The sequence below is a fragment of the Hypanus sabinus genome, chromosome 24 (assembly GCF_030144855.1).
Source record: "Hypanus sabinus isolate sHypSab1 chromosome 24, sHypSab1.hap1, whole genome shotgun sequence".
Lineage (NCBI taxonomy): Eukaryota > Metazoa > Chordata > Chondrichthyes > Myliobatiformes > Dasyatidae > Hypanus > Hypanus sabinus.
The window spans coordinates 10,048,998-10,069,576 of NC_082729.1; the positions used below are offsets into that span (position 1 = coordinate 10,048,998).

The window sequence follows — 20,579 nt, forward strand, 5'->3', positions numbered from 1 at the left end:
GCTGGATTCGGGTATTTGATCCTCCACAATATTCCACGTGGGAATTTAAACTGGAGGTGGCAGTGTTTTTTTTTACGAGGTCGAGTTGCGAGCTTGATGTCAACCCGGCATGGATGGAGAGCGCGCTGAGGAGCGATCTGTCACTGGATCGAACTCACGAACCTCTATTCTCGAGCCCAGGGCTGATCTCACTGCGCCACCAGCCAACCGGAAAGGAGGGGGGTGCGGGGTGAATCTTGCTAAGAAAAATTTAAGCCAAATACAAAGTTACACACTCAACACAGTGTCATCAGCAATGACTTAAAATGGCGGACAGTGTCGTAATCCGACTCAAAATGGCAGACGGCATTGTAATCTGTCTTAAAATGGCAGACGCCGTTTTCCTTCCTTGGTTCATAAGTACAAGTTGTTCATAAGTCGGACATTCGTAACTCGTGGACTACCTGTATATAAAATGTTTTAATTAAATAAGCAGTGCAAAAAAATAGAAATAAAATAGTAGTGAGGTAGTGATGTGGATCCTTAATGATGGACGCCGCCTTTTTGAGGTACCATTCTTTGAAGATATCCTGGATACTACAAGTTCCAGTGCCCATGATGGAGCAGACTGAGTTTACAACTCTCTGCAGCTTATTTCAATCCTGTGCAGAGCCCCTCCAAGGACACGCCTTTTTCTCATTGCTACCATCATCAGGGAGGAGATACAGAAGCCTGAAGGCACACACTCAACGATTTAGCAACCATTTCTTCCCCTCTGCTATCCAATTTCTGAATGGACATTGAACCCATGAACGCTACCTCACTACTTTTTTATTTGTATTTTATTTTTACACTATGTATTTAATCTAACAATTATATATACTTACTGTAATTCACAACTTGTTTCTCTCTATTATTATCTATTGCATTGTACTGCTTCCGCAAAGTTAACAAATTTCATGACAGATGCCCGTGATATTAAACCTGATTCTTGATTCTGCATAGACAACGGATGACCTTATTGGCACTGCAATTTCTTTTTCCAGTTATCATACATCTTAGTTATCATAATAATGTAATTCCAAAAATGCTGGCTTTTGTGCCACATTAATGTATGGATCAATGCTAACCCAGGTTTATTCTGTTGCTCATTCAACCAATTTCAGAAAACTCCACACGCAGACGGTGGCTGACAAACGGTGCCCTGTAAGATCGCAGAATTAGTGAAAATGTTCAATTTGACCTTCACCTTTGTCTTGTGAAACCTGTGTCTGAGATAACCTTTGGAAACGCATTTGTGCCCTTTTGCTTTCATTTCAGAGATAACGGAACTGTTACTGGATTGACAGCTCCCATTATTCACCAGACGTCCTGTTATCCTGCACCACACAGAACGTGTGAATATGCTAACTTCCACGGTGCTGCAGTGAGAAAAGAAATTGTGTGCAGATTCTGAGGGTCAGTGGTTTTGATTTTCTGAATCAAACCTTGTGAGTTTTCTGATCATTTTCAGAAATAACCTAAAGCAAATCTACCTATTTTCATAACAACTGATATGGAAGATATCCACTGCCATAACGAGGACACCCTCTAGTTGGTGGAGAAATACCTCCTTTTCTGTTTGGTCGCCTCCAACCTGATGGCATGATCATCAATTTCTCAGACTTCTGGTAATTTCTCCCTGCCCACCCTTTCTCTCTTTTCCCATCCCCCATTCTGGCTATCCTCTTACCCCTTGTCTTCTACACTCTGGTTGATCTTTCATTGATACTGTTATAGTTACTATTCTATAGGTTTGCTGAGTATGCCCGCAGGAAAATGAATCTCAGCGTTGTATTTAGCAACATATATGTACTTTGATAATAAAATTTACTTTGGACTTTGAAGTTTGAAATTTCTTCTCACCTGCCTCTAGCGCCCATCCTTCTCCCCTTTCTCCCAAGGTCCGCTCTCCTCTCTTATCAGATTCCTTCTTCTTCAGTCCTACCTACCACCTCCCAGCTTCTCACTTCATCCTCGCTCCCCCCCTCACCTAGCTTCATCTATCTCCTACCAATATGCACTCCTTCCCCTCCTCCCCCAACAGTCCTGTTCTCATTACTTTCCCGTTCCATTCCAATCCTGATGAAAGTGTCACGGTCCAGTCCGTGAAGTCGGCGTTCAGGTTCACGGTCCGGTCCGTGGACTTCGGACTCCAGGTCTTCCGGCTGTCCCTTGTTTCAGTTGGGCTTAATCACAGGCACCGGATGCTCATCTCGGGGCCCTGGGTTGGAGTGTGGTTGCTGGTTTGTCTTGTCCTTGCCTCTGTGGGGTAAGCCAGGCTGGCTTTGCCGTTACCCTGTGGTTGGATCTGTCCCTTCCCTTCCCCTTCTTTCTGTAGCACCTTGGCTGGAGCCTCACCTGCTACCTCTCGCCTGCTACCTTGCTGTCAAGTTCTACTGCCGGAGCAAGACTTGCTGTGTCCAGATACGGAACCCTCTTTTGTTGTTTGGACTCTTTGTGTCCTTGCCTTCGTTAGGTAGGTCTGGCTGTTTTATATAACCATATAACCATATAACAATCACAGCATGGAAACAGGCCGTCTCAGCCCTCCTAGTCCGTGCCGAACTCTTACTCTCACCTAGTCCCACTTACCCGCTCTCAGCCCATAACCCTCCACTCCTTTCCTGTCCATATACCTATCCAATTTTACCTTAAATGACACAACTGAACTGGCCTCTACTACTTCTACAGGAAGCTCATTCCACACAGCTATCACTCTCTGAGTAAAGAAATACCCCCTCGTGTTTCCCTTAAACTTCTGCCCCCTAACTCTCAAATCATGTCCTCTCGTTTGAATCTCCCCTACTCTCAATGGAAACAGCCTATTCACATCAACTCTATCTATCCCTCTCAAAATTTTAAATACCTCGATCAAATCCCCCCTCAACCTTCTACGCTCCAATGAATAGAGACCTAACTTGTTCAACCTTTCTCTGTAACTTAAGTGCTGAAATCCAGGTAACATCCTAGTAAATTGTCTCTGCACTCTCTCTAATTTATTGATATCTTTCCTATAATTCGGTGACCAGAACTGCACACAATATTCCAAATTTGGCCTTACCAATGCCTTGTACAATTTTAACATTACATCCCAACTTCTGTACTCAATGCTTTGATTTATAAAGGCCAGCATTCCAAAAGCCTTCTTCACCACCCTATCTACATGAGACTCCACCTTCAGGGAACTATGCACTGTTATTCCTAGATCTCTCTGTTCCTCTGCATTCCTCAATGCCCTACCATTTACCCTGTATGTTCTATTTGGATTATTCCTGCCAAAATGTAGAACCTCACACTTCTCAGCATTAAACTCCATCTGCCAACGTTCAGCCCATTCTTCTAACCGGCATAAATCTTTGAAAACCCACCTCATTATCCACAACACCTCCTACCTTAGTATCATCGGCATACTTACTAATCCAATTTACCACCCCATCATCCAGATCATTTATGTATATTACAAACAACATTGGGCCCAAAACAGATCCCTGAGGCACCCTGCTAGTCACTGGCCTCCATCCCGATAAACAATTATCCACCACTACTCTCTGGCATCTCCCATCTAGCCACTGTTGAATCCATTTTATTACTCCAGCATTAATACCTAACGACTGAACCTTCTTAACTAACCTTCCATGTTGAAGGTTTTGCCGCTACCTAGTGTTGGGATCTGTCTCATCGTGTTCAGCTTATTCCCAAGGAGGGGTCCCAGCTCTGTGTTCTGCATTCCTGTCTCCCAAGACCAAGGCTCTGTGTTCCAATCTCCCAAGACCAAGGTTCTGTGTTCTTGTGATCCAGTCTCCCAAGACCAAGTCTGAGCTTCATCTCCTCGTCCAGCCCAGGAGTCCCGTGTCCTGCCCCCGCGTCCAGTCCTGTTGCCTTGCCACGTCTTGTCCTTGCCTGGATCTGGAGCCCGAGTCAAGACCCAGGTTCCGGGTCCCTGTCCAGTCTCTGGCTCGGAGTCCTCGTCCAGGTTCCAGATTCCTAGTTCCCAGGTCTCACTTTCCTAGCCTAGTCCTAGCCCAGGCCCTGTATCCTAGTCTCATCCTGGGCCTGTGCTTTGTCCAGCATAATTTCTTCCCCTCTTCCCTTGCTCTCTTGACACACCTCGTCCTCTCCCTAGTACTTCAGTGTCTGTGTCTTGCATTTGGGTCCATTCTCAACGCCCACCTTATGACAAAAAGGTCTTAACTCAAAATGTCAACCATTTATTCCTCTCCATAGATGCTGCCTGACCCCCTGAGTTCCTTCAGTATTTTATGTTTCTTGCTTTGGAAGAAATAACTGGTGTCAAAATTAACTAGGAACAAAGCAAAAGATATCCATAGCATCAAGTTGAAGAAAAAAAATGTTCAAAGTTCAAGGTTAAAAAAATTATCGATCTATATTATCAAAGTAGATCTTTGCCACCATATGCAAACTTGAAATTCACTTTCTTGTGGGCATTCTCATTAAATCCAAGAAACACAACAGAATCATTGAAACACTGTGCGCGACAAAATGGATAAGCAACTAATGTACAAAAGACAACAATCTGTGCAATTACAAATAATAATAAATAAGCAATAAATACCAAAAACATGAGATGAAGAGTCCTTGAAGGTGAGTCCATAGGTTGTGGGAACAGATCAGTAATGGGGCAAGTGAAGTTATTCCCTCTGGTTCCAACCTCAGACTGATGGTTGAGGGGTAATAACTGTTAGTGAAACAGGCGGTGTGGGTGCTGAGGCTCCTGTACCTTCTTCCTGAAGGCAGCAGTGAGAAGAGAGCATGGCCTGGATAGTGGAGGTCCTTGACGATGCATGCTGCTTTCCTGTGCCAGCGCTCCATGTAAACGTACTCAATGGTGTGGAGGGCTTTACCCATGATGGTCCGAGCCGAATCAACTACTTTTTGTAGGATTTTCCTTTCAAGGGCATTGGTGTTTCCATACCAGGAGAGTCAATGTACTCTCCACCACACATCTATAGACAACTGTCAAAACTTCAGATGTCATGCCAAATCTTCACAAGCTCCTAAGGAAGTAGAGACACTGTGGTGAACTACGTGTACCTGTCTGGACATGCCCCCTGCTGACTGCTCCTGTGGCTCCTCCCACAGACCCCTGTGGACACGCCCCCTGCTGACTGCTCCTGTGGCTCCTCCCACAGGCCCCTGTGGACACGCCCCCTGCTGACTGCTCCTGTGGCTCCTCCCACAGACCCCTGTGGACACGCCCCCTGCTGACTGCTCCTGTGGCTCCTCCCACAGACCCCTGTGGACACGCCCCCCTGCTGGCTGCTCCTGTGGCTCCTCCCACAGGCCCCTGTATAAAGGCGATCTGAGGCCTGACACTCGGCCTCAGTCTCCAGGATGTAGTATGATGGTCACTCACTTCTGGTTCATTCTTCCAGTCAATAAAAGCCGATATCTCGCCTTACGTCTCAGTGTGAGTTATTGATGGTGCATCAGGCACTGCTGTGCTTTCCTCATAATGGAACTTATGTGCTGGGCCGAGTATATTCTCTGAAATAATAACACTGAGGAAATTAAAGTTGCTGACCCTCCCTACCTCTCATCCCCCAATGAGGACTGGTTCATGGTTTCTGGCTTCCTCCCCCCGAAGTTCTTTGGTCTTGCTGACATTGACAGAGAGGTTATTGCTGTCTTCCTTATGCATTTCTCTTGGTCTGCAGACCTGAATGCCACTGATCTGGCCCTCAGTTGATAGCAGATCTCTTGGTTCATCCAGGGCTTCTGTTTGGGGAAGACTCTTGAGTGATTTTGTGGGAGCACATTCGTCTATGACTGTCTTTTATAAAGTCCGTGACATCCATAAGACCAGATGATATAAGGGCAGAACTAGGCCACCTGCCCCATTGAGGCTGCCCCACCATTTTATCGTGGCTGATCCATTTCTCTCTCAGCCCCAATTTCCTGCCTTCTCCCCATAATCCTTCAAGTCCTGACTAATCAAGAATATGTCAAGCTCTATTTTAAATATACCCAATGACTTGGGCTCCACAGCTGCCTGTGGCAATGTATTCTGCAGATTCACCACTAACTGGTTAAAGAAATTCCTCCTCATCTCCATTCTCCTCTGGTTTTAGCCTCACCCACCATAGGAAGCATCCTCTCCACATCCACTCTACCAAGATCCTCCAACATTTGTTAAGTTTCAATGGCCCAGAGTTATTGAACACTCCTCATACGACAAGCCTTTCAATCCTGGAAATATTTTCGTGAGCCTCCTTTGAACTCTCTCCAATGTTTGCACATCCTTTCTTAGATAAGGGGCCCAAAACTGCTCGCAAAAAACCAGTGAGGCCTCATCTATAAAGCATCAACATTACATCCTTGCTTTTATGTTCTGGTCCTCTCAAAATAAACGCTAACATCACATTTGCCTTCCTCACCACCGACTCAATCTGCAAATCAACCTTTAGGGTATCCTGCACGAAAACTCCCGAGTGTCTTTGCACCTCAGATTTTTGAATTTTCTCTCCATTTAGAAAATAGTCAATGCTTTTATTTCTTCTACCAAAGTGCATGACCATACACTCTCTAACACTATATTCCATCTGCCATTTATTTAAACGCCCATTCTCCTGATCTATCTAGTTCCCTCTGTAGCCTCTCTGGTTTCTCAACGCTACCAGCCCCTCCACTTCTCTTCAGATCATCCGCAAACTTGGCCACAAAGTCATCAATTCCATCATCGAAAGCACCGACATATAATGGGAAAAGAACTGATCCCAACACTGACCCCTACAGAACACCACCACCAGACAACCAGAAATGTCGCCCTTTATTTCCACTCTTTGCTTCCTGCCAATCTTCTACCCAAGCTAGAATCTTCCCTGGAACACCATGTGTTGTTATCTTGTTTCGCAACCTCACATGTGGCATCTTGTCAAAGGCTTTCTAAGCATCCAAGTGAACCACCTCAAGGCTGGAAAATAAAGTAGACAAAAAAAATGATTGACTTAAACGAGTTCATAGCACAGTATGGAGCAAGGAATGATTGAAGAATTGTCTGGGACAGCGGGGAGTTTGAGTACTAAGGGAACAGATCGATTTGGCCGAAAATATTTTTTTCTCTCTATGGTTGAAAATGAGCTATAGTCATACTGATAAAATAAACAATAAAATTGGATGCATGATGTTTAGAAACTTGGCCGTCAAACAGAGATCAGGTGCACAAATCCTTCCTTGTAGCTAATGGTTATCTAGTGTGTGCTCATTTGGAAACCACAGAGAATTGGAGCTCTTTGATCAGACCATCTGGTAGGAAATTTCAAGGAATCTATAAGGAGGTTGTCAGGGACAATGCTGAAAGATATGCCTGCAGAAATTGAGGTTGTCAGGGACAATGGTGAGAGATATGCCCGGATAAGTGGAGATTCCTGCCCTACCTGACACAACCTCACCCAAAGTCTTTGGGAATGTATCTAATATAAACATCCATCTCTGAGTCAGACTTATTATCACAGAGATATATATTATGTGCCCTCTGGTGGAGTAGTGGCATCAGCACCGGACTTTGAGGCAAATGGTCTGAGGTTCGAATCCAGCCGGCTTCTTGCAACTCAGCCTCGTAAAAAAAAAACAGATAAGTGCTAAAGGAACGCTGATCTGTTGTTCCCGATAATCCGTTTCCTCCCACAATGCTTCAGATGGCGGCACTGGCTTGTCCACAGGGCCGTAAGGCCTCAGAACCCCAGCTTGTCTTCTAGGCCGAATCCTTGGGATATTGAAAAACAGCCAGTCGGTGAGCCCCAGAATCGGAAAGCATCTCCGCCCATTTCAGGATGGCACTTTAAAATTTCAATACAATTAATCCCTACAGATCTGACTCAAACAAACTCAAGGCTTTAAAAAGACAAAAACAGTGAAAATAAACTATAAAACTAACAATAAGAGGGTAAAACTGATGGTTTAAACTACTCTATTAGATCTTTATCACATTGAGAGATTCCCTTAAGCTTATTCTGAATAAGTGAATATTTTGCACAGCATGGTTACATCATAAACTCACAGTGGGTTTCAAATCGCTTAATTCAAATGCATTTTGTCGTAACATAATATTTAAATTAAGCACTTTCATACTTTGTGCGGAAGCACTGTACTTCAGTTTGAGAGACCCACCAGCTGATGACAAGAGAGCAACAGAGAGGACATTGCCTGGATTAGGAGCGTGCCTTACGAGAATAGGTTGAGTGAACTTGGCCTTTTCTCCTTGGACCGATGGAGGATGAGAGGCGACCTGATAGAGGTGTACAAGATGATGAGAGGAATTGATTATATGGATAGCCAGAGGCTTTTTCCCAGGGCTGAAATGGCTAACATGAGGGGGCATAGTTTTAAAGTGCTTGGAAGTAGCTACAAGGGAGATGTCAGAGGTAATTTTTTTCCACACAGAGAGTGGTGAGTGCATGGAAATGCAGAGCCAGCGACGGTGGTGGAGGCAGATACGATAGGGTCTTTTAAGAGACTCTTAGATAGGTACATGGAGCTTAGAGAAATAGAGGGCTATGCATTTAGGAAATTCTATGCAGTTTCTAGAGTAAGTTACATGGTCAGCACGACATTGTGGGCTGAAGGGCCTGTAATGCACTGTAGATTTTATACGTTCTATATTCTAGAGAGCCGGTGAATCTCGCCGAGCTGGTGAGCCCATCACAGGCAAAGCCTTCCCCAACACTGAGCACACCTACAAGGAGTGCTGCCACAAGAAAGCAGCACCCATCGTCAAGGAACCCCCCAATCCCCCTCCACCATCCAGTCCATGCTGCCATCGGGAGGGAGGTACAGGAGCCCTAGGTCCCACACCTCCGGGTTCAGGAATAGTTATTACCCTACCACCAGCAGGCTCCTGAACCAGCGTGGATAACTTCACTCATCTCAACACTGAACTAATTCCACAATCTACCGACTCATTTTCAAGAACTTGACAGCTCATGTTCTCAGGATTATTTATTGACTTATTTTGGGCAGTTCATCTCCTTTTGCACATCGGTTGTTTTTCAGACTTTGTTTGTGTGTCGTTTTTCATTGAACCTATTGTATTTCTTTGTTCTACCATGAATGCCTGAATGAAAAATAATCTCGCAGTAGTGTCCAGTGATATATATGTACTTTGTTCATAAATTTACTTTGAACTTTCAATGGAATTAGAAACACAAGATCATAAGAGAAGGAGGAATCCAATTCGGTCCCACGAGCCCGTTCCCTCATTTCTTTAGGACGTGCCCACTACTCCCATTCCTTAATAATGTTTTACGCATAAGAAATCTATCACGGTTTTCAGCAACACTTCATATGTGAAATGGCAGGGGTCGTCTATTGTGCCTGGTGCTCCCGCTGCAGCCTCCCCTACGTTGGTGAGACTCGTCATACATTGGGGGACCACTTTGTCGAGCACCTCCAGTCTATCCGCCAAAAACAGAACTTGCCGGCAGCCAAACGTTCGAATTCCCATTCCTGTCTGACGTGTTGGTCCACGGCCTCCGTTTGTGCCACTCTGAGGACACCCTCTGGGTGAAGGAGCAACAACCTATACACCATCTGAGTAGCCTCCTACCGGATGGCATGAATATTGATTTCTCCTTCCAGTAAAACCTCCCCTGGGTTCCCTCCTCCTCCTCTTTATCCAATGTAGCCTCACTACAGGAAGGATGTGGAAGCCATAGAAAGAGTGCAGAGGAGACTTACAAGGATGTTGCCTGGATTGGGGAGCACGCCTTACGAGAATAGGTTGAGTGAACTCGTCCTTTTCTCCTTGGAGCGACAGAGGGTGAGAGGTGACCTGATAGAGGTGTATAAGATGACGAGAGGCAATGATCGTGTGGTTAGTCAGAAGCTTTTTCCCAGGCCTGAAATGGTTGCCACAAGTGACACAGGTTTAAGGTGCTGGGGGGTAGGTACAGAGGAGATGTCAGGGGTAAGTTTCTTACTCAGAGAGTGGTGAGTTCGTGGAATGGGCTGCCGGCAACGGTGGTGGAGGCGGATACGATAAAGTCTTTTAAGAGACTTTTGGATAGGTATGTGGAGCTTAGAAAAATAGAGGGCTATAGGGAAGCCTAGTAATTTCTAAGGTAGGGACATGTTCGGCACAACTTTGTGGGCCGAAGGCCTGTATTGTACTGTAGGTTTTCTATGTTTCTATGATTCACTCTCATCTCCTGTCAAATTCCATCTTCTCCAGCTCCTGACCTTTCCCGCCCACCTGGCCTCATCTATCACCTTCCAACCATCCACCATCCTCTCCCTCCACTTCCTTATTCTGGGTCTTCCCCCTTCCTTCTCCATGCTGAAGAAGGGTCTCGGCCCGAAACGTCAACTGTTTATTCATTTCCATAGAGGCTGCCTGGCCTGCTGAGCTCTCCCAGCGTTTTATGTGCGTTGCTTTATAGTTTTGAAAAGGTTGAAAGATGCTCAGCCTTGAAGGAGAGGGCTCTGAAGTTCCATTCTGCCTTTTGTCAAGTGTTTTCTAACATTGCTCCTGAATGTTTTGAACCCACAAAAAGCTGGAGGGGCCCTGCATCTGTGGTGGAGAATAAACAGTCAAATTTTGGCCGAGACCCTTCATCTAGAAAAGAAGGGCAAGAAGCCAATAACAAGTGGGAGAGGGGAAGGAGTGCAGGTGAAACCAGCCTCCAACCTGATTATATGAGCATCAGTCTCTATAAATTCCAGTAATTTCTCCCTTCTCTTCCTTCTCTCTTTTTCCATTCTTCATTCTGACTCGACTTTTACCCCTTCTCTTCTCCTTACCTGCCTATCATCTCCCTCTGGTGCTCTTCCCTCCTTCCCTCTCTCCCCTGGTCCACTGACCTCTCCTATCAGACTCCATCTTCTTCAAACCTTTGCATCTTCCACCTGCCCCCTTCCATCTTCTCAGCTCATCTACCTAACTTCTCCCACCATAGATGCTGCCTGACCTACTGAGTTCCTCCAGCATTTGCTATGTTTTTCTCTGCATTTCTGGTATTTGCAAAATCCCTCGTGTTTGTGCTCTGAATGTCTTGGCTCCAGTTTCTGAGTTCATATTTTGGCCTGTCCCATACTCCAGAGGAAGTAGTTTCTCTGAATCCAACTTGTCAACATCTCTAATGAATCACCTGTTAACCCTCACCATGAGATGTAATACAAATCCCTTCCTACCGTTCCTACACAGTAAAGAAAATATTTTAAAAGTCATTCCTTGCTCTTTTCTGATTCAACAACAAGAGGTGCCTACAAATAAAGGAGACATTGTACAGGTTATTAGAAATTACTTTATTAAAGTTATATAACAAAGGAAACACAGAAAAAGGAAAAATAATACTTAACAACCGATCGGTAAAGCCACTCCACATTAAAATACTACCAGAGTGAACCACAAGTATCTGGCATCTTTTCCAGTCAGCCAGTCTCTCTCTCTCTCTCCTCCTTCCATCTTTTCTTCACTCCCTCTTTCCCACCCACCCTTCCTCTCTCCCTCCCTCCATCCCCCTCTCTCTCACCCTCTCTCTCCCTCCCTCCCTCCCTCCCTCTCTGACTCTCCTTCCCTCCCTCCCTCACTCCCTCCTCCCTCCTTCCTTCTCACTTTCCATACCTCTCTCCCTCTCTCCCTCCCCCATCTCTCTCTCCCTCCTCTCCCTCCTCCCCTAGATCCTTCTTCCCACACAAAAAAATGAACAAAATGGATCAGGCACATTGACCACCCCTGCCCCCCAAATCTTGATAGCTGAGGGCTAATAACTGTTCCTTAACCTGGTGGTGTGGGTCCTGAGGCTCCTGTACCTCCTTCCTGATGGTGGCAGCAGTGAGTCGAGAGCATGGCCTGGGTGGTGGGGATTCCTGCTGACTGAGGGGTAATAACTATTTCTGAACCTGGTGGTGTGGGTCCTGAGGCTCCTGTACCCTCTGATGGCAGCAGCAAAAAGAGAGCATGAAGCATGGCCTGGGTGACAAGGGTCCCTGACTGATGGATGCTGCTTTCCTGCGAAAGTGTTCTGTGCGGACGTGCTCGGTAGTGGGGAGGACACCCTTTCCAGGCTCCGTCACTATTTTGCGCCAGTGTCACTCAGGCCCAGAATGAGCAGCACGCTCCAGTATTAAATTTGACCAGACCTCAGTTATTGCTCAGTTTCAATCTTGCCAGAATTAAACCCTGCAGAACCAGGCATCATGGCAGCATAGGGGTTAGTGCAACGCTTCTCAGCGTCAGTGATCACCAATTCCCGCAGCTGTCTGTAAGGAGTTTGTACCTTCTCCCCATGACCATCTGGGTTTCCACTGCGCGCTCCAGTTTCTTCCGACATTCCAGTGATGTACGTTTAGGGTCAGTGAGCTGTGGGCATTCTATGTTGGCGGTGGAAGTGTGGTGATGCTCCCAGCACAATCCTCACATTGTTGGTCTTTGTCACAAATGATGCATTTATCGTATTGAATTGAATTTCGGTTTATTGTCATTTAGAAACCACAACAACAATGCAGTTAAAAAATGAAACAACGTTCCTCCAGAATGATATCACAAAAGCACACGACGAAACAGACTACACCAGAAAATCCGCATAACATTTGGCAATCCCCAAATCCAGAGTCCGGAGAGGCTGCTGCGTATTAATATCGTGCTACTGTCTTAGCGTGTTCTGGGAAAGGAGCTCCAATCCCACCAGACAAAACAAGAGTACCCAGACACACCAAGTCAGGAGACCAACTTCACCACCCAACAAACCAAAAACTAAAGCTACAAGACCTACACAAAACCACATAGTTACAACATATAATTACAGCAGTGCAAGCAATACCATAATTGATTAAAAAAAACAGACCACGGGCACAGTAAAAATTTAACTGTTTGTTTCAATGATTCAATGTGCATGTGACAAATAAAGCTGGTGTTTACTATTTAAAATGTTTACACGGTGTGTGAATCATAGGGAGAGCCTCTGGCAATTTCTCGGATCCCTTCCAATCTTGTCCAGCTCATCCAAACTTTCTATGCTAATTTCATCTGCAATTTGAGCTTTGAAGTCAGGCAAGGCTGTGTGACGTCAGCGATCTTATTTAATCTGGTGACTGGCTGGGTTATGAGGCAAACAGTGAAAGAGAAGCAGAGAGGCATTAGTTGGAGTAAGTTCTCTACTTTAGAAGAGCTTGACTTTGTGGGTCAACTCACATTACTATCACATACCACACCACCCAATGCAAGAGGAAACTCAGTACCTGTTTTCCTTTGGTGGATGGGTTGTCAGCCAGAGATAGACTAAGACCATGACCCTCAATGTAGAGAATCTTCCTCCCCTCAAGGCACGAGGCATCCACCTACCCAGCACCGGCAGATTCACCTACCCGGGCAGCATCATTCGACAGGATGGTGGGAGCAAGGACGACAACCAGTGCAGACTCAATAAAGTTAGGGATGACTTCAGATCAATGGGCAACATATGGAGATTAACCAAGTAAGGTCTACTCCAAGGTGAAGCTGTACCAGAGCTGTGTTCTGTCTTGTGCGGGTCAGAACACCGGCTCATGAGAGGGAAGGACCTCGACAAGCTGTCGTCATTCCACACTATGACCCTCCGGAAGATCCTCCAAATCTTCTAGCCAGGAAAGATCTCCAACCACACCATGCTCCTTCAGTGTCACCAAGAGGTCGTGGCCACAATCATCATGAGGAAATGTTGGGCATGTGATGGCCAACTCGATCAACAAGACAGAACTTCACTGCAACCATGAAGGGTGCAGGAGACTGAAGATGACTTGGCGCCATCCCATAGAGGCAGGAATGAGGACCCTGAACCACACCTGGGGCCCAATAGAGAAGACGGCCAAGTTCAGGCAGAGATGGAGGACCTTCACTGCTGCCCAAAGCACCCACGGAGTAACAGGCCGTAGTAGGTTGGGTTTACGGGAACACAAAAGATTCTGTGGATGCTGGAAATCTTACGCAGCGCTTACAAAATGCTGGGGGATCTCCACAGGTCTGGCAGCGTCTATGGAGGGGAATAAGCAGTCGCCATCTTGGGGCAAGACCCATCATCAGGATTGGAAAGGAAGGGAGAAGAGGCCTGAAAATGAAGGTGGTGGTAACACAGTTTCTTCTTGCTCTCCCTCTCGTTCTCAATCACCTATTTATGGTTATATAAATTGATATTTTTTTCCAGAGGGTGAATGCAATTTCGAGCACTGAATTTCTGATTACATTAGGGGTAAATACAGAACACACTCCAATGTAATTCAGGGCCGTCTGCGGGGAAATTCCGCCGAATCGATAGGCTGGTGCCCAGCGGCATACAAGAATGATCAGACAAAAGAGGCGAAAATTCTCGGGTAAAAATGTTTATGTTCTCAGACCTAAACACTCACCAGAGGATTGTAAAGCAGAGACGAACACTTTTTTTCTTCCGCCTGTACGGATCAATAATGATCTAATTTACTGGTTCATTTAGTGTAAATGATAACACAGCCTAGTAACAGGTTTGGGACAGATGGCACGTCACATAATAAGGCAGCCAGGCCGGGCTCTGGGAAGCACCGTCTTGGTGGGAGGAAATCAAAGGACATGCTGGTTATAGCACTCGATATTAGCAGGAGACTGCTGCTGCTCAGTTGTTCATTAGAGGAAGCTTTGCAGAACAATGTACCTGCAGGCAATAGATGGCTGTTCAGGGAATCTTCAAGGACGACCACGCAATGATTTAGTACATTTCTACACAATCTATCCTACTTGGCCACTGAAACCTCTCCACAGCAATGTGTCGCTGTTCCTCCTGCGGTAGCTTCTGCCTCATTTGTCGCCCGTTCCCTGCAGAGTGCTCTTGGCTTTTCACCTTGCTCTTTGGCAGGTTTTGGAGGACAAAGCGATTGCTAAGAAGCCAGGCGTGTCAACGTTCTGCAAAAAAGAAATCAGGGAATTAATAGAAATCCTCCTCCTCTGTTCCTGTGAGACACCACAGGGGCAGAGAGCAGAGTTCTTAAACAATGGAAGAAATAAGTTCGGAACAGATGGGGGCAGCAGGAGTACATATCCAGGCCAACTGACCAGACCCCAAAGTAAGTTATCCAAATTTCCATATAACCATATAACAACTACAGCATGGAAACAGGCCATCTCGGCCCTTCTAGTCTGTGCCGATGCTCACACTCAACTAGTCCCACTGACCCACACCCAGCCCATAACCCTCCATTCCTTTCCTGTCCATATACCTATCCATTTTTTTTTAAATGGCAACATCAAACCTGCCTCTACCACTTCTACTGGAAGCTCGTTCCACACAGCTACCACTCTCTGAGTAAAGAAGTTCCCCCTCGTGTTACCCCTAAACTTTTACCCCTTAACTCTCAACTCATGTCCTCTTGTTTGAATCTCCCTACTCTCAATGGAAAAAAGCCTACCCACATCAACTCTATCTATCCCTCTCATAATTTTAAATAACCTCTATCAAGTCCCCCCTCAATCTTCTACACTCCAAAAAATAAAGACCTAACTTGCTCAACCTTTCTCTGTAACTTAAGTGCTGAAACCCAGGTAACATTCTAGTAAATCTCCTCGGTGCTCTCTCTATTTTGGTGACATCTTTCCTATAATTCAGTGACCAGAACTGTACACGATACTCCAAGTTTGGCCTCACCAATGCCTTGTACAATTTTAACATTACATCCCAACTCCTATACTCAATGCTCTGATTTATAAAGGCCAGCGTGCCAAAATCTTTCTTCACCACCCTATCCACATGAGATTCCACCTTCAGGGAACTATGTACCATTATTCCTAGAAATATGGTTCAAGTAAAAAAGACAAAACATGGGAGCAGAATTAGGCCATTCCACCCACTGAGGTGACTACTCATTTGATCATGGCAGATTTATTTTCTCTCTCAACCTCACTCTTCTGCCCTCTTCCCAAGACCTTTGACACCCTGACTGGTTAAGAATCTATCAACTTAAAATAGAACCAATGATTTGACCTCCACAACCACCTGTGCCAATCAGTTCCGGAGATTCACCACCCCCTGGCTTTTTCCACTTTGGTAGTAGAAATAAATGTGCAGGCTATTTTCTAATCGGGGAAAAAATCCAAAAACCTGAGATGGAAAGGGACTTGGGAGTCTTTGTGCAGAACAACCTAGAGGTTAACCTGCAGGTTAAGTTGGTGGTGAAGAAGGCAAAAGCAATGTTAGCATCCATTTCAAGAAGTCTAGAATATAAGAGAGGGATGTGATGCTGAAGGTTTATAAGGCCTCACTTTGAGTATTGTGAACAGTTTTGGGCTCCTCATCTTAGAAAAGATGTGTTGGCATTGGAGACGGTCCAGAGGAGGTTCACAAGGATGATTCCAGGAACGAAAGGGTTATCATATGAGGAACTTTTGATGGCTCTGGGTCTGTACTCTCTGGAATTCAGAAGGATGTGGGGGGGAACCTCATTGAAACTATTTGAATGTTGAAAGGTCTAGACAGCGTAGATGTGGAAAGGATGTTTCCCATAGGGGAGAGTCTAAGACAAAAGCGGACAGCCTCAGGATAGAGGGGCGCCCTTTCAAAACAGAGATGCGGAGAAATTTCTTCAGCCAAGGGGTGGTGAATTTGTGGAATTTGTTGCCACATGCAGCTGTGGAGGCCAGGTGGTTGGGCGTATTTAAAGCAGAGATCGATTGGACATGGCATCAAAGGTTACAGGGAGAAGGCGAGGAACTGGGGTTGAGGAGGAGACATGATTGAATGGCGGAGCAGACTCAATGGGCCAGATGGCCTAATTCTGCTTCTATATCTTCTGGTTTTATGGTCTACTGTGCTTTACACCTGGTCTGGAGAAACACTGTTTTATTTGGCGGTGTACATGAATATAGTTAAATAACAACAAATTTGTCCTGATTTGAAGTTATATTCTCATTCAGAAGTTCTGGGTGGCAAGGTAATGTCGGGGTTTGTGTAATAATACTACAGCACCAGTGACCCGGGTTCATTTCTGCCGTTGTCTACAGGGAGTTTGTCCATTCTCCGCATAACCGCGTGGTTTTCCTCCAGATGCTGCGATTTCCTGCAACAATCCAAAGATGGCCTGATTAGTAGGTCAATGGGTCACAAGGGTGTAATCGGGAGGCACGAGTTCATTGGGCCGGAAGGGCCTGTACCATACAGTATCTCTTAATAGATAAAAATAAATAAGAATGTTAAGAATATTAGAAGTGAATTGCTCATATCGAAATGGTGATGTTCATACCAGCCCTCGACCAGTGTTTCCTACAAGACTGGTTTTCTTCCCAGTCTTTGGATACAAAAGCAAGATTACAAAAGAGTCTGCAGATGCTGGTCATCTAGACAAACACACACACACACACACACACACACATACACACACACACACACACACACACACACACACACACACACACACACACACACACACACACACACACACACATACACACAGAATGCTGGAGAGTCTGAGAACGTCTATGGAGAGAAATAAGCATCTGACGTTTCAGGCCAAGCCCCTTCATCCAGTCTGAAAAGGAAGGCCAGAATAAGGAGTTAGGTGGCTCCTGCCAGCATTCCGTTAGCTGCTATAGGCAGTTCACACTGAATAATGGAATCAGGGTAGACTGGAATTCTGTCCTTTCTTTGTGGCTGGACATAAAGGACGTGGCAACGGCAGAGAGACTGCTGGGAGATTCACAAAGATGTTGCCGGGGCTGCAGGAATGCCACCTTTTTGGCTGAGGTTGGTTTCTTTAAGGCGAAAGAGACAAAGGAGAGGTTACTGGTTCTACTTGGAGTCCTGAAGCTCTTGGAGGTATTATCAAATCAAAATTGAGATATATGAACTGGACTGTAGTTCATATTGGCCTCTTGCAATTCTATCTTTCTTTCTGTGCTCTCGCCCATTCTTTCTTGTTGTTGATTGACGGGATGGGGGTTGGGTGATCTCTTGGGGGGGTGCTTTGGGGGTTTGCGGAGTTCCTGTTTCTTTTTCTTTTCGTGTGGGAGGGGTTATGTCTTTCTTTCAACTGCTTATATGGTTTTCTGTGTTCTATGGCTTCCTGGAGAAGGCAAATCTCAGAGTTGTATCCTGTATACTTACTTGGATAATAAAATGAACCTTCCTACCCTTGAACTGTTGATAAATGGATGAGTCTGAGCAGCCGGTGAATCCTATTTGCTGGGTGGAGCCTTGGAGATGGCTGCATGTGCAGGCTGGGGGGGAGCAACCCTGGCCAAGACGAGTAAAACAGAAAATGCTGAAAATATTCAGCAGGTCGGGCAGCATCTGTGGGGGAAGAATCAAAGTCCACATTTCAGGATGATTATCGTATGTGGAACCAATATCAGTATCAATAGCAGTGGGTTTTTTTCAGAATTACAGTTGTGGCTGTATGTTTGCTTTTCACATATCCTGAGGCCTTCATGACAGATTTACAGCAAATGTCTATTTATATATCTATTTTTTCTGAGGCTTGTGTAGATTTAATTCTGGGAACCCAGCGCCCCTGAGCCAGGGATTCCCATTTATAGCACAGAGGTCTGTGAGCTTTTTCCTGGCGCAGGCTGCGTTAAGTCATCAGGGAGGTTTCCTCGTCTTCTCCTCCTTTTCTGCTCCATCTATCACGTGCAGGGCGGGAGATGCTCGATGGGCCGACCGGCCAGCCGAGCTGAAATGTTACGTGTCCGTTATGCAGTCGCGGGGAATGCTCCAAGGACCTGGAGTCAGGGGGCTCAGGGGCTTCCGGAATGTTCTCTCTCCCAGCTTCAGCAAACAGACAACGGAGAGACAGCAAGGGGGTACGAAGGGCAAGGGAATGGACAAAGAATGGAGAGACGGTGGGAGACGATGTGAAGCAGATAGTGGGGAGACACGGGGGAGACGGTAGGGAGACATGGGGAAGAGAGTGGCGAGAGGCAGAGGGCAAAAAGAGAGACAGTGGGGCTGTCAGAAGAAAGGCAGTGGTGAGAGTGGGGAAATTGTGAGGGAGATAGCTGGGGAGATAGTGGAGGAGAAGGTGGAGATGGAGAGAGACTTGCATATTTAATATTTCAATAATATTTGAGTAATCTTGTATATATATTGGTTGATTAAGCATTCTTCTTCATTTAAATAATTCATTACAGATTATATGTATAAATACAAGAACTGCATACGTCATCATGCTACCACAGGAGATGCCTGTTCCTTGCTTAAAACTCAAAGTTAGACCAGCATTTTGGACGCCTGTGTCTTCCTTTGAATTAGTTTAATGCTTTGAAGTTACAAAACGTGACAGAGACAGTGGGGGTGAGAGAGAGAGATGGGGGAGAGAGAGAGGAGAGGGAATGAGTGAGAGAGAAAGAGAGAGGGGGAGAGAGAGATTGAGAGAGAATGAGAGAGAGAGAGTCAGAGACAGAAATAGTAAGAGAGGCACAAGGAGAGAGACAGTGAAATAACCAAGCGAGAACTATGGATCGACAGTGAAACAGACAGTGATAAGGTAGCCACTGAGACGCTGAAAGGATTTTACTGGTGAAAATATATGCACAAGGAAAGAGAGACTGTGGAGTGGTAGTGAATGAGGCAGAGAGGCAACAGTTAGTGGGACCGTGACTGAGTCAGTAAATATTCACAGGGCAACTGACCTTAAGTTGTTCTTGTTGCTAATAATCCAATTTAAAAATCTGTGAATGTATAAAATATAACAATAGCATTTGACTTACCACAAACTGTGACATTTGATATGCTGACAAAAAATACCGGCTGCTGATTCCTGACTGCAACGGATCTTTCCTGGGCGTAGCCCTTGCAACATTTTAACAGCTTAATGGTCTGACTCTGCGCAAAATATTGCACCCTGCCAGTCCATGCAAAGAGCAGACTGCACAGAGAATGCAAACCATCGCACCTGGCTCCACCTGTGTCAGGATTGCGCCTGTCTGAAGATTGTAAGTTCAAGCCTCACTGAAGGGCGTGAGCAGGCCTGGGTAGGCCCTTCAGTGTGGTGCAGCGAGAGCACTACAGTGCCAGCCGGTGATATCCTTCGTTCTTCATGTGTGCCCACCTGCCACGTGCATCAATAACATTCCTCCCTTAACAGACAAAAGTAAGGCCTGCTTAAATTGCCCTGATTTTATCCATGCTTTAGGAATCTGACCGTGAGCAAAGGAAGCAGCTTAATTCCTTCCATAACAGCAAGTTTAAAGTTCAAAGTATATTTATTATCAAAGTATGTATGCTATATACAACCTTGAGATTCATCTCCTTACTGGCAGCAACAAAACAAGAAACCCTAAAGAACCCATTAGAAAAAAGATGAACAAACACGCAATGTGCAAAGAAAAACTGTACAGACAATAAAAGCAAGCAAACAGCTTACAGGATGAAAGTGAGTCCTGAGACACGAAGTCTGGAGCAGCCGGAGCAGGCCCACGGCCTCACGCTCAGTTTGTCACGCAGCAGAGCAAAGCGTCGCGGAGCCGGTCCCAACATCCGGCCTTTTCAGTCCATCCAGCCCGGCGTTTAAACCTCCCAAACATCAGGTCGTTCCGAGACCCGGGCCCTGTCGCGTCAATACACTTCGGGACATGTTTCCGCCCATACCCGAACCTCCTAAATCAGCCC

General features: G+C 45.7%; 1 long non-coding RNA gene across 1 annotated transcript; it reads right to left on the reverse strand.

Moving 5' to 3' along the window:
* Positions 1–12,432: 12,432 nt before the first annotated feature.
* On the reverse strand, positions 12,433–19,909 carry LOC132380450 (uncharacterized). Its single transcript, XR_009507777.1, has 2 exons — positions 19,679–19,909; positions 12,433–18,260 (listed from the first exon to the last, which is right to left on the reverse strand). It is a non-coding gene; the product is annotated as an uncharacterized LOC132380450 (long non-coding RNA).
* Positions 19,910–20,579: the final 670 nt, after the last annotated feature.